This window comes from Microtus ochrogaster, chromosome 2 (assembly GCF_000317375.1).
Source record: "Microtus ochrogaster isolate Prairie Vole_2 chromosome 2, MicOch1.0, whole genome shotgun sequence".
In the NCBI taxonomy this organism is placed as follows: Eukaryota; Metazoa; Chordata; class Mammalia; order Rodentia; family Cricetidae; genus Microtus; species Microtus ochrogaster.
In genome coordinates, this window is record NC_022010.1 from 34,070,062 (window position 1) to 34,085,818 (window position 15,757).

Sequence of the window (15,757 nt, forward strand, 5' to 3'; positions counted from 1 at the left end):
GGGAAAGATTCAGCATGTCTGACCTGGCGGCTGACTCTATGGCATCTGCCTCACTTCCCTTCTTCCCAGAATTCTGTTCTGTCTACTCCACCCACCTATGTTCTGACTTATCAGGCCAAGCAGTTTTCCTTATTAATCAACCAATGAAAGCAACAGATAGATAGAAAACCCACCTACATCAGTCTTACCGTTTAGTTCCTGTGGGGAACCAAGAGCAATGGCAAAACCTGCAATGTTTCGAGGGCCTCTCTGACCTCCCTGATTGACAACTCATTAGGAGGTAGCCCACCCCTGGCACTGGGAATTTTGTTTATTAACCCACGGCTTTTGGCTCTTAATCACTCTGCCCCTTGCTTCTTGGGGGAAGTGTGACTCAAGCAAGCCATTCTTACAGATGGCTGTAGCGAGTCTTTCTCTGCCCTGCCAGTCAGCTCCCAAATGGAAGACAAGGAGATTTCTTATTAATTATAAAGTTTGACTGGTAGCTTAGGTTTCTTCTAACTAGCTCTTATAATTTAAACAAACCCATTTCTATTCATTCTTGTGCTGCCACATGGCTCACGGCTTGTTACCTCATCTGGTACATGTCATGCTTCCTCTGCATGTGGCTGGCAACTCCCTGTGACTCCACTCTTCTTCTTCCCAGCATCCTTTGTGCCTAGAAATCCTGCCTAGCTACTGGCTGTTCAGCCTTTTCTTAAGCCAATCAGAGCAGCATATCTTTACAGTGTACAAAAAGATTATTCCACAGCATAAGGAGAAGCTCCAGAAGCTGGGGTTGCTGAGTCATGCCTGGTCATGAAGACAGAGATTAGTTGTCTGCATAAGGCATGTCTTCACTTGAAGAAGGCCAGCAGTTCATAGAGGAAACCTCTGGCTTTAAGTCTTTCTATAAAGAAAAGACTACCCAACATGGCAGGAAAGTGATGGTCTGAGAATGGACAGAGAATCAGACTAAACTCTGCTGTAACTCGCTAAGCATTGTTAGTAATTGTGGAACTTTGACACTATAGGGCTTGCACCACAGACAGCATCAGTGCCCTCTGAAAGCAAAACATGGCTTCACCATCAGTTTTGAATTGTAGAAGGCCAGACTTGGAACGGGCCTTAGAATGGTCTCAATACAAATTCATTTCTTTTAACTTTAGAAAAAACTGCTCCTCCAGAACCAAGGAAGTAACATTCCTAGGGTAGGAACATTGGGTGTGTGTGTGTGTGTGTGTGTGTGTGTGTGTGTGTGTGTGTGTATGTGTGCCTGTGTTTGTGCATGTGCCAGTGTGTGAGTGTATGCCTGTTTGTAAAACGACTTATGACTTTAATGTATCAGTTCCAAAAGGAAATGCAGTGGACCACGTAAACAAAATACATAATAAGAAAAAGGGACAAATAAACAAGTAAATACTGTAATTAAGAAAGAAAAAACTATCTGAGGGTCAGGAAAGACATCTTAGCAACTGAGAACGCAGTGTCTAGTGCTCTGGCAGGAGACCAGAGTTTGATTCACAGCACCCACATGTGGGGGCTCACACAGCCACTTGAAATGGCAGATCCAGAGGATTCAACATATTCTGGCTTGGCAGACACCTGTTCCCAGGTGCATGCATATAGACAAGGACATACACACATGCACACAGACACACAAATAAACCTTAAAAAGAAACTCTTTTAAAAATGTATTTACTGGAGTTTTTTCTCTTTAACCTCCCAGTGTTATTGGCCTCACTGTCTTGTTACCCTGGCAGAGGTGGAGAGGTGCTATAGCACTGAGCAGAGAAAAGGAGAAATGCCATACTCTGGCTTTCCCTCTAGGATCTGCTGAAGCCCAGGACAAATGAGCCATCATCCACTTATTGATTTGTCATCCACTACCTCTTATTGATGCGTATTATTATTGGGTGTTTTCAAAACACAAAGAGGCCTGCGGAAGCTCACCATACAGTACTACCAACGATATTACCATGACTACAGCTACTACTGTGCTTAGTCAGAAACTTAAGAGGCATATAGATACAGAGATGGGTTGCAGTAGCAGTGATATAATTTTTAGGGATGTCTTCATGAATGGTTATACCTGGGCAGGCCTTGAAGGACCATAGAACTTGTGTTCAAGGGCATTTTGAGTAGTCCAGGAGGTGGAATTTTTTCTATGTGTGTATGTGTTATAGAAACATATATTACTGCTATATGTACTATATTATTATATACCATCTTATTATATATTGTACATATGTACTATAGATACTATATATGCACTATATCATACTGTATTATATGTATAGTATATATTATAATACACACACATATACACATAGGGTTACGGGGGTATCCCCTCAGATAGAAGAGTCTAGCCTTGCTGCATTGGTGAATTTTTTTTGCATACCTTGGTGCTGACTGGGGGCTGCCCCCCAAGTGAGTCATATATACATATATATACATATAATATGTATATATATGTGTATATATGTATATGTATATATTACATGCAGTAATATGTATTTACTTGTGTGCCAGTGTATATGGAGCCCAGAGGTTGTCTTCCTCTATCACCTTACACATTTTTTGTACAAGTTTTTCACTGAGTCTGGAACTTAATTATTGGCTAAGCTAGATAGCCAATGAGTTTGTGGATTGGCCTGCCACACCCTACCCCAGCACTGGATTACAGATGTGAGCCATCCTGCTACTCACACGGGTGCTGAGGATCTGAATACAGGTTCTCATGCTGTGTGGCAGGCACTTGACCAAATGAGCTATCCCCCTAGACCCAAGAAGGGGAAATTCTAGTAAACATGGACACTGACATGATCTGGAGTCAGCAGAATAAAGCACAGGAGGAGGAGTGTTGAGAGCCACTCCCGGGAAGAAAGACTTAGGGAAATCATCAGAAACAAACCATGGTTCGCCTCCTTGTCTAGGTATTTTCATCATGTTCAAAACCCTTTTAAAAACATAAGCATAGCCTGTCTTTATAGCCTATATCATTTTAATTAAAAGTACTTAAAAATATATCAAAAGAAGTACTATTTTTCATCACTCAATAAATTGTTCTGAATTGCTCTGATTGGGCAAGGTGACACATTCCTAAAATCTGAGCATGCAAGAGGCTGGTGCAGGAAAATCACTAAAATCTGGTGATCAGTCCCAGCTAACCAATGCTGCATATTGAGGCCCGGTCTCAAAGACAAAAAAAAAAAAAAGTTCACTTGCTCTGTTTCTTTCCAGTACTCTTTTCATGGATTGAGTATATTAGTTGAAACACCACCAATAATGCTCTAATTCCATTTGAGTCTTTCTGACTCACGCACAATCTAAGTCTTTTTAGGAAACATACATGTCCAATTACAGGGTTAGTTTTGTTAAGCGTTCATAAACACGGTGGGAGCTGTGGAAGCTTTCCCCAGGTGCCTGTGAGAGGGCATAGATTTCTTTCTGTGCCCCGTAAGGCATCCTGTGTTGTGTCTGTGTGGGTAACCTTGATTGGTGAGCATGTTCCTTGTAGGCCTCTTGACAAGGGAGGGATTTGCTGACAGAGCAGTTGGCTTATGTCGCTTACGTCACTCATTTTTGCCATCATTTCTCCAGTCCCGTGTTCTTAATTGTGATTGCCATCTTTATTCATACAGTAAGCTAGTGCTCCTTAGATTGTATTGCACAGGAGTTCCCCTAGCATCTAACGACAGGCACAGGTCTCTCTACTGTCAAAGGAGTGTCTACTCCCAGTATTGACGAATGTTCAAGGAAACAAAGCAGAACTTCTTGTTTTCCCAGGTAGCATGGAGAACTGGGGAACCCCAGAGGTATAGTGATATCAATAGGCTGCAGGTGTGCCAGGAATGTCCCCATTAACCAGTTGAATAGCTTTATGTCATATCACAGACTCCAAAAGTTACTCAATATCATCATAATCTTTTATTTTCTGCTTCTGTTATTAGACCCCAGCTCACTTCCTACAAGGGCAAACACTGCCCAAAATTATGTATATTTAGTTTGGATTTTTTTTGAGACTGGGTCTCTCTTCATAGCCCTGACTGTCCTAGAACTCACTACGTAGACCAAGCAGGTCTCAAATTCACAGAGATTTGCCTGCCTCTGCCTCCCTGGTGTTATGATATATTTTAAGTAGACATCATAGCTGCCTTGTTTTCTAGTTATCTTTCTTCCAATGACTGATCATCTGCTTTCTACAGTGTGGTTGACCCTTTATTCTACCCTGTCCATGTAGGTCCTGGTCAATTCCATTCCCACTGGAGACTTGAACATCATATTCCAATTCTGCCTCGATCCAGCGGATCTATGGGCTTCTTTCCTGTCTGCGACCGGGGCTGTTGTAGTCTGGTTTGAGAAAGCAGAAATAGAGATGACACCTAAGAATCTGCCGGTAAAAAAAAAATCTTCTGTAGAGGTCTAGCTTTCCTTTGCCCATCAACCCAGAGTACTGGATTCTGTTAATTTCTGAATTATGTCCATGCATGTAACATGCAGGTGAAGAGGCACTGTGGATTGATTAGATGTGTAAAGTGGGTTTGCATCATGTTAGCATTGTTGCTTATGACAAGTACCTTGAGCACAGGTCTGCAAAGCCCACTGTGTATTCAAGAATCCACTGTGAAGACAATGACTAGGACAGACTGCCTACTGTTGGGCCACATTCCCTGCTTCGCTCTCTTCCGTTCCTCACCTCATCTTCTTCCCACTTTAGCCCAAATTATGTCCCTTCTATTGCCTCTGTCTGCGTAAGCTCATATTTTTCTTATTTTCGCCATATTCTATGTTGGCTTCAGTGAACTATTTTGAATTCCCTGAGTCTAGGTCCCTCCCAGTTGTCTTTGTACCTTTGTGAGTATGCTGACTGCTTTGCCTTTAGGTCTCATTTAACCTATTGTTCCTTTTCTATGTTTGTTGGTGCTGTTTTGGGGTTTCTTTTTGTTTTGTTTTACTATTTCTTGTGTGCGATGTGTGTACAGGTGTCAGTAGGAGGCAGAAGATGACCTTGGATGCCCTGGAGCTGGAGACGAATTCAGATGTGGGCACTGGGAACAAAGTGCCCTCCGAGCAAGCACTCTGTGTTCTTCTTCAACACTGAGCAATCTCTCCTGCCCCACTTCTTGTTTTATTAGCACTTGTCCACCCCTCTATTCCCCAATACCTATGCGTACCTCCGAGCTCCCATAACACCCTGTCTCACGCACATCCTAACACATATCAATCCCGACGGTAATTGAACATTTGTGCTTAAAGTTTTAACTAGTCTGGATCAGCCCCTTGACAACAGACAGTTCCCTGGTAAATCTTTAATATTTAGTCAAGTATCTGCTTCCTAGTAGGTATTTGAAATATTTAAGAGAATAAAAGATGCCGGGTGTGGTGGTGCACCCCTTTAATTCCAGTTAAGTGTAGAGGTAGGAAGACCTCTGTGAGTTCAAGGTTAGCCTGGTCTTCAAAGTGAGTTCCAGGACAGCAAAGGCTGTTACACAGAGAAACTCTGTCTTGGAAAAAAAAAACAACAACCAAACAAATGAGCAAATAAAAGAATATAATTATTTCCTATTTTTGAGGCACACACAGCATAGCACTTTCAAGCATAATAACTAGATTAACTTTATATTAACATATAATAACATAATAACTTTGTAAATTATCTGTATATAGCCTATCTATTCTTCTTTATTTAACAGTAGGATGCATGACTGCTTCAAAGATTATGCTTGGAAGCATTTTAGATAATAACCACTCAGGAGAGGTTTATCTGAAGAAGTCCTATCCTTCGGGACAAGCAAGACTTTGATTCCCTGAATTTGCACACTTTTGAGAAGGGTAACTGTCATAGTTACCTTCTATTGCTGTGATGAAATAACATGACCAACTGATTTACACTTCCACACCATTGTTCATCATGAAAGGAAGTCAGGATGGGAACTCATGCAGGGCAGGAACCTGGGGGCAGGAGCTGATGCAGAGGCCATGGAGAGCACTGCTTACTACTTTGCTCTTAATGGCTTGCTCCTCATGGATCTTTCTTATAAAACACAGACAACCAGCTCAGGGATGGCCCTACCCACTCTGGGCTGAGCCCTCTCCTATCAATCACTAATTAAGAAAATGCCTGCAGCCTTTTTCTTAACTGAAGTTCCCTCCTCGAGTTGACACAAGACTATGCAGCATAGCAATGCTACCAATCATATAGGATCACCCTATTTAACAAATTACAGTGAACTTGGATTCAAGACTGAAGGTACCAGATTGGGAGGAGTTTCTGGCATTGTATCCACTCTCCAGGACACAAAGATTCAAAGTTTATTATTTCATAGTCAACTAATAAGCAGCGAGTTAGAGACAGGGACAGATAATTGCCCAAGAGTCTTAAGTCTCTATTCTTTGCGCCAATGAAAGCTGCTCGCCTTTTGATGAAGTCGGATACATGCCATAGGAGACACAGCAATTTAGATCATTTTGTGAGTTCTAATCATTAGTCATCATAAAATAGAAAGAAACAAAATCAAATCTGTTCCTTCTTGCATCTGCCAGGGTGATCAAGTGTAATCCTTTAACTGTAATCAAAGGTAGGATAAGATGTCAAAGACATATGCTTGAAAGAAGTAATTAGGGATTCTGTCCTCATCCCAGTGTGGCGAGCATTTTCCTCCTTAAAGAAAAACATTCAGGGTATTTAGACATCAATGTGAATCATTTAGACATCAAACCTTTATCTTAAGAACTTAATGCTGGAAAATTATTCCTGCTCTGGGGAAATCAAGGCTTGTATATACTGAATTCGGGTCAGTTTGAGGTTTGGGGTATCTTTTCTCAGTTAGAGATTGAGAGATGAAGGGCCAAATATACCACAAGAGAGCATTGGAGGTTAAATCTGAGCAAAGGCTATTGGGTGGAACTTAGAAAAGAAGTAGTTATGAATCACGAACTCACCACGCATGGTGGTGTACACCTTCAATTCCAACATTTGGGAGGGAGAGGCAGAGGGATCTCTATGAGTTCAAGTTCAGTCTACTCTACGTAGCAGGTTGCAGGCCAGTCATGGCTATATAGTATAATGAGAGCCTGTCTCAAAAGAAATAAAAAATTGTAAACTCGAGTACCAATGATTTCTGCATTGGTGTAGTGCTCAGTTGCCAACACACTTTTATATTCCTTCATGTGCCTTACTCATGCCATAAAGAGACAAAAGAAGGTGGAGTGGAAATCGGATGAATGAATAAGTGGCTGGCTGGATGACTAAGGATGGGGGAGAAGAAATACCTGAGGCCACACCTTCATCTGCAGAGTCAGACGGAGGGCACAAGGCTCCACCAGGGAGCCTGAGCATCCTCCGCGTGGACCTGCCATTTGTGATTTATCCTACCTGGCATTTGTAGATGCCATGGAGCTGCTTATATACCTATTCAGGAGAACCTTAGGGTTCCAGTGTTTCTCTGGTTCTCTTATCACATGATGTGTCGTGGGCAAATAGGATGCTGATGGTAAACAACCTTGCTCAAAGAAAGCTAGAAGGCCAGAGTCTTCTTGGTGACTCTGGTTCTAGGCTGCAGCCAGGTGGAGCTAGGCGGGGAATGGAGGGAATGATTGTTTACTGCCAGTGAGTCAGCACATAAAAAGAAGTCACATCCTGTGAACTGAAAACAGCAGGCCCTTTTGGCTTAAAAATGATCATGAAAAGAATACAAGCATAGAGGCTATGTTCTAACTTGTAACTCTTGCAGAGGATCTAGGTTCAATTTCCAGCATCTACATGGCAGCTAACATGGCTGTCACTCCAGTACCAAGACATCTATGGCCTTCTTCTGACCTCCTCGCGGAACCAGGTATGCATGTGGTACACGTACATATATGAGGCCAAAAATTCACACACATAAAACTTAATAAACTAAAATTAATAATGCAGATTTAAGTCACTACACCATTATTAATTATAGGAGAAATTTATTCAAATTTATTTATTTTAGCATTATTAATATTACATATTTAGACCACATTTCAATTTTTCTGGTAAAAATTTAGTACAGTCCTATCCAATGGCAGTGTTAGTAAACTCAATGAAAGCATGCAGAACAGGTGTTATCTTGAAATTACTCTTGAGCCCACCACGCCCCTTTTCCCTTTGACTTTAGCACTGTTCACTACTCCCTGGCTGAGAGCTAGAAGCAGCAGTTAGCTTTTAGCTGAGGCCATGTTGAATAAAATATGGGGATATTTTATTTAACTATTCTTATGCAATATGTTGATCATATTCTTTCCTTCCCAAACTCCTCCCAACTCACCCAACTTCAACTTAATGCTGTCTCTCTAGTTCTCTCTTTAAAAAAACATGGCAAAAAGTCAAAAATCAAAAAACGAAAACTAAAACTAACAACGGCAAGGAAACAAAAATGCTAAGAAGAACATACCGAAACGAAACAAAAAGCCCACAAAATACCACAATGCCACAGCTTTAGAGGTGGTGGGATCTGGGAGAGTAGAGCCAAAATATGACACAGATCGAAGTCGCATACAATAAACAACTTTATCCAGAGTCTCTGACAGTTTGTACCCTGAGGGTTAAGAAAGGTCACATACTAAAGTCAAGTCCTCATAAATTCTCATTGCTGCATGCAATCACATCAAGCTGCAAGTAGCAAAAATAAGTTTTACTGTAGAGGTACGTAAACATTTCATTGAATAGCACCAGCAAGCAGTAGTGAGGAATTTGAAGAAAATGCAACTGCTCTCCGACACACCTGGGAGGAACGGGCAAACACATTCCAGGGGTAAGTCCAAGGTTTTGAAGAAACTGAGGACTCAAGAGTCTTCTTGTTTTCTTGGAGTGTTTTCATACTTACTCAGAATTCTCCTCACGCGACTCCATTCCTGGATCATGTTCTGACCCCATAATATCTATTTTGTGTTGTCCAACCACGCCTGCCCATGAGACCTGCCCTGCAGTGTAACTGTCTCCAGTGACACTCCATTGGAGACCTTCCTCTGCAGGCATCAATTGCAAACAGCTTCTTGGTTAGGGGTGGGACTTTGTCTCTATCTCCCTTCTCAGGATGGGACATCACGAACCTGTACAGGTACTTTGTGTGCTGTCACAGTGTCTGTGAGTTCATATGAGTATCAGTCCTGTTATATCTGGAAGATGCTCATTCCTTGAAATTATTGATCACCTCTGGCTCCTTACAATCTTTCTGCCTTCTCTTCTGCATAGACTCCCGATTCTTGAGGGGAATAGTTTAATAAAGACATCTCCTTTAGGGCTGAGTGCTCTGTACATTTCCCAGTTGTGGGTCTCTGTCTTAATTACCATCCACCAAAAGAAGAAGTGTCTCTGATGAGGGCTGAGTGGTACACTTACCAAATGATATAGCAATATGTCATCGGGAATTATTGCTATGTTCCTTTATCATGATAGTAGCATTAGGTTTTTCCTTTGGACCGGTAACTTTGCTAGTCTCAGGTTCTTTTCTTTTTCATTCTTTCTTTTTTTCCTAGGCAGGGTTTCTCTGTGTAACAGCATTAGCTGTCCTAGAACTTGCTCTGTAGGCCAGGTTGGCCTCAAACTCACAGAGATCTGTCTGCCTCTGCCTCCCGAATGCTGGGATTAAAGGCATGAGCTGCCACCGCCTGGCTAGTCTCAGATTAGCAGTGTCAGGGATAGAGTTCATCTCATGGAGTGGGACTTAAAAAGAACCCAAAAGTGGATGGTTACTCCCATAACTTCTGTGCCACCGTTGCTGCTGTAGGTTGCAAGGTTTGTAGATGGGTGATATTGATGATTACTTTTTTTATCCACTAGTACCTTCCAGTACCATAAACGTTCACCACTGGGGCGAAGTTTTTAGTTAGGCACCAGCTTGATTTGTGCCATGTTTGATATCACAAGTAAGTTGTGTCTTCCACAGTAGGGCCTTACCATCATGTTCTGGAAAGTAAACAATAGGTTGATAACAACCTGTGATGTTTGGGAGTAGTGTATGGGACCCTTTTGGTCAATGACTCAACAAGAGATAAACTCATTCCTAGCTCTGGAGGTAATACTTGGTAGCATAAGATGTGTAGTTGGGACACTATCTCCCCCATTAAATATGGGAATATTTAAACACTTGCTTCAACTAGTGAGTTCCAGGACAGCCAGAGCTACACGGTAAGAACCCATCTCACAAAAAACACAAAAAACAAAATAAAATTAAAAAGCAAAAACCTTGCATGAGAGGACTGACTGCCAGTGGGGCTTCTATTGCTGTGTGCACTTACCATCTCTGCTCACATTGGATTTACAGAAGTTAAAGATGCTGATGTCTGGTTTCCGGATCCAGAAGGAGTATCCTCACAGTAGAGAGAGCTTTAGACTACGTCTGGCAACTGATTGAGAGAGAGGTCAGTACAAGAGGGAGGCCCCTGGATTGTAACTGGGTAGATTATCAGGGAGAGAGGAGGCACAGAGAAAGAGCTCCAGTACATACAACTTTGAGCCATAATAAATTTGATGATTCTTAAATAACGGTTGGATAAGCAACCTTTAATAAGCTTTACCCAGAGGACATCTACACAGAGAACAAAAATGGGAAAATTATCCACATCAGGAGTTTACTAAAGCATGATTAATAAAAACTCAGAGAGAGAAATTGTGGTTCAACCTAAAGATCTAAAAAGCTCTTACCTTGACCTCAGTCTGAAAATGGCGATCCTGCCTTCAGGAATCTCAGAGCGAGGCTGTGTCTGTGAGCTGTTTCCTCCCGTTTTATAACCTCTCTAGTGCTGGGATTAAAGTCATGCACTGCCCGGCTTCTATGGCAACTAGCGTGGCTAATGATATTAAAGGTGTGTGTTACCACCGCCTGATCTGGCTGACCAGTGGGGCTGTTTGACTCTCTGATCCTCAGGCAAGTTTTATTAATTAAAATACACTTGAAATGCCACTACAGCTTATAGTTAAAATTACATTTAGTTGCAAAGTAAGAGACCCAGATCCATTCAATTTGTGGTCTAGTTTATTCCTTATGAGAATGCCCTTCTATTTCTTAGTGGAAGCAAGTGGGCAAAGAGGCAGGGCTAGCAATGTGGATAAATACATTGTTAAGCCTTTTGAGATAATATCCTATTCCAAACTAGCAGGAGCAGACCATTAGGATCATTCAAGAGCAAGGTGAGAATCTTCCAAATATTAAATATTAAAAAGACATATTGTTTTTTCTTATTAGAAATGCATAAAATTTAAGTGATACATTTTGTATACGAAAATTAGAAAAATTAGATAACCAAAAATGATCCTGCCATTTAAAGATAAATATTTTTCAGAATTTGGAGCACTTATAAGATTTGTTATGCTTTTCCTCTATTTTAAAATATCAAAATAATGAAGAGAAATGAAAATAGGTGTCCACAGTGAAACTCACACATGCATGTGGGAAGTAGATGAATGTGGATTATTGACATGAGCACAGCCATGACGATTAAAAAAAAAAAAAACTTTTCAAATCCATGGGAATGGCAGTCTTTCCTGGCCCAAGTATGTATGATGACAGTGTGTGCAGGCAGTATCAACCCCAGCTTCCTCCTCTCAGATGGCTGCAGCCTGGGACTGCTCCCTATAGAGACTCCCCACTGGGATTAGGTAAACCCTTTCACCTCATTTGTGCTTATGTAATAAATGTGTTGAGTTTCCGGGTTGCTGTTGGTGCAACTCCATCAGAGCACACGGCTCATCGGATTCCAGTTTTTCTGCACGTGTGCCTATCATTTCATTTCCTGCCGCCCCAGGTAAGACAATCCCACTGCTGTGCGGGTAGTGGCATAGGCATAGTCATATCAGCCTCCACATGAAAGCAAACAATCCCAGTATTCATAAGCAGATAAATAAACATAACAATGCATAGCCACAGACCAGTGTATTATTTAGTCATCACAAGTAATCAATACATGATGCCAGAACATAGGCAGACCTTGAAAGTTAGCAAACATTATCCTAAGTGAGAGGAAGCACCTTAAGAAAACCATGCAATATGTATTTACTCAAGTGACATGTCTAGAACAGACAAATCTATACAGGCAGAAAGCAGAGGTTGTTTAGAGATACATGTGGGAATGAAGAATGATTATAAAGGGGAGTTAGGTTTCCTACTGAAGAGATGAAAAATTCCAATATTAGGCTGCATCAATGGGTCTACAATTCATAAGTCTACTAGATTTACTAAAATCACCTGAAAGCTTCAAATGCATGAATCTTATGATAAAAAATATAGTTCAATTAAACTACATATATATGTAGGATATTTATAAATTAGTTTAATTGAGGGATCATTTTATATGTAATCATATATATTGAGAGGATCTATCTGTCATCTGTCAATCACGTATTTTCTATTAGTCTAAAACTGTCTTGAGCCATGTGTGTGTGATGGCACACGCCAGTTATTGCAGCACTTGTAGGATCAGAAACTTTAGGTCATCCCAGACCACATGCTCAGCTGGAGGCCATTCAGTGCTATTTGAAAAGACACCTTTCCAAAAGTATAAAAATACAAATCCATGCCTTGTGATGTGAAATTCCCCTCTGTATGATGCGAATAAGTTTTATTACCATTGGTTACTAAAGAAGATGCTTTGGCCTATAGCAGGGTAGAATATAGCCAGGCTGGAAGAGATATAGAGAGACAGTAGGCAGAGTCAGGGAGATGCCAGGTAGCTGCTGAAGGAGACAGACATTGGATCCTTACCAGTAAGCGACAGCCTTGTGCTATTACATGGATTAATAGAAATGGGTTAATTTAAGATGTAAGAGTTAGCTAATAAGAATCCTGAGCTAATAGGCCAAGCAGTATTGTAACTAATATAGTTCTGTCAGGGAAATGAAGAACAGTCTCCGCCTACAACCTTGAGGTCTGTGACGGCTACTGCGTGGATGGTACTGTGGATTACAGCCATCAGCAAAGTTTTTTGTAAGCCTCTGCCATGAAGTCCTGGTTACTAAGGATGAATAGATAGTCTTCTATCAAAACATCCTAAAGGGATTAGTGATGCTACCGATAGAAGCCTTGGCTATACATAGCAAATCCTTGGACATCATCCTCTACTTTCTGGGGCTGCTGTATGAGAACAGAAGTGTGCTCTACATCTGAGTTCCCAATGGGAACTAGGCATCTCCAGGCTCAATCAGCACCATCAGAGGGACTCACAGTAGCTGCAATCATTCCCAGCTGTCTCAACAGATCCCTTGATCCTACAGACCTTTGTGTTAACACACAGGGTAGTGATTTTATTTACTTTTATCAATTTCTTCATTCCAAAGTAACAGTTAGGGGTATCTTAGCTTGCTTTTCTGTTTCTGTGGCAAACACCATGACCAAAAGCAACTCGGGGATGAAAGGGTTTATTTCATCTTACAGGTGATAATCTATCATTGGTGCAACCCAAAGCAGGAATTCAAGGCAGGATCTTAAGACAGATACCATAAAGGTCTAATTACTGGCTTACTTACTCACTGGTTTATATTTAGCTACCTCTCTCTCTCTCTTTTTCTCCCTCTCTCTCTTTCTGGTTTTTATTTTTGAGACAGAGTTTCTCTGTAGTTTTGGAACCTATCCTGGAACTAGCTCTTGTATACCAGGCTGGCCTCGAACTCAGAGATCTGCTTGTCTCTGCATCCTGAGCACTGTGATTAAAGGCATGCACCACCATCATCTGTCATATTTAGCTACTTTTCTTATACAGTCTAAACCTACTAGTTTAAGAATGGCACCACCCACAGTGGGCTAGGTCCTCATATTTTAATTAGCAACCAAGAAAATGTCTCACAGACATATCTTCAAGACAGTCCGAAGGAAGCAATTCTTCAACTGAGCTTCCCTCATCCCAGGTATGCCAAACTGACCACTAAGAAGAGCCATCACAGTAGATACATGGTAGATAATTGATACAACAACAAAAAGGGACACAGATGGTGTGTTTTGGTGTTTGAGCTTTAGATTCTTTCCAATGGATAAAAACCAAGAAGGAATAAAGTTCTGGTTACCAATATCACACATTGGTCTCCATGGCCATCACTTCTAGGGATAATTACAGCTCTTTTAGGCTCTGGACTCACCTTCAAATAGATTAGATCTCCTGGGAAAACTGTGAGTGGGAGAAGGGAGAAGACGGGGGATGGTAACATGAAGGATCAGGATGGGCGAGTTGGAGGCGGGACAGGGAGAAGACGGGGGATGGTAACATGAAGGATCAGGATGCTCGAGTTGGAGGAGGGACAGAGAGGGAGAACAATGAAAGAGATACCTTGATGGAGGGGTCCAATTTGGGGTTTGGAGAAACCTGGTACCAGGGAAACTCCTAGGAATCCACAAGGATGACCCAGCTAAGACTCCTACCAGTAGTGGAGAGGGTGACTAAATGGGCCTTCTCCTGGAATCAAATTGGTAACTACTCAGAAGAGACATTGAACTTTAGACTTTTAAATAAGTTTGAGACTTATTTACTATGAGACTGAATGCATTTTTGCATTATGACATGGCTACAAAGCTTTGGGGGCCAGGAAGTGGAATGTGGTGGTTTGAAAGAAAATGGCCCCCAAAGGGAATGATACTATTAGAAGGTGTGGCTTTGTTGGAGTAGGGGTAGCTTTGTTGGAGGAAGCTATCACTGTGGAGAGGTGCTTTGAGGTCTCATATGCTCAAGGCACTCCTAGTGTCTTAGTTCACTTCCTGTTGTCTTTATATCAAGATGTAAAATTCTCCAGCACCATGTTTGCTTAAATGCCACCATGCTCCCTGCTATGAGGGTAATGGGCTAAACCTCTGAAACTATAAGCTGCCACCTTAATTTTAAATGTTTTCCTCATAAGAGTTGGCAAAGTCATGGTGTCTCCTCACAGCAACAGAAACCCTAAGACAGCCAGTGTCATAAGGTAGGAGCAAGTTGCCACATCTCAGACTGGGAAGTAGAGAGGGGAGAAGGGAGTGGGTTTGCTATACCAATTCTCTCATGAGGAACACCCAGGAGTCACAGGAAAGTGGTTTTATCTATCAACATTTTCGAGGGCAGGGCTTGCAATGACCCCAGGGTCTCACATAAAACCCCATCTCTTAAAGATCTTATAACCTCATCAGTGCCATACTGGGGACCATGTCTTTAACATGTATACCCATAGGAGACAGACTGTATCTCATCTATGTCGATGACTTGGCATTTTAATGACAAAGTTGACGAGAAGTGGTAAGATATTCATTGCTTTTATTACAGATGTGTTCTTGAAACAGACCTATATACTGAATTTATAAAATTTATGTGTATAATAAGTTAAAAGTACTAGAAGGGCTCAAAGAACACTATGTAACAAATGACAACTATGGAAGCCCAAAAATGTGAAACTATTTCCACCAAGTGACCAAAGGTCAGAGAGTTGGAGCTTACCTCTATTCCTTCAAGGTTATTGTGTTTCTACCTCAAACAAAGGTCCCATCTAGATATAGGTCAGAGAGTTCTGCTAGTTCAAGGTTATTGTCAACAGGTGTTGCTAATATCCAGACCTCATATTTCAGTACTAGAGAAGTAGATATGTTTCTACCTCAAACAAAGGATCCAACTAAGGTTCCATTTCCCTTAACGAGATTCTACCCAGAGAGTGGTTTGCCTACAGAATGTTTTGGTCTAGGGTGTGAGTATGACTTGTTTTGTTCTAGCAACAAAAGTTTAACTATAGATGTAGCCCGCCACCTTCAACAGGTCTGTTCATTTCCTTGTATAGTGTTAATGCAGTTTTTTTTTTTTTTTT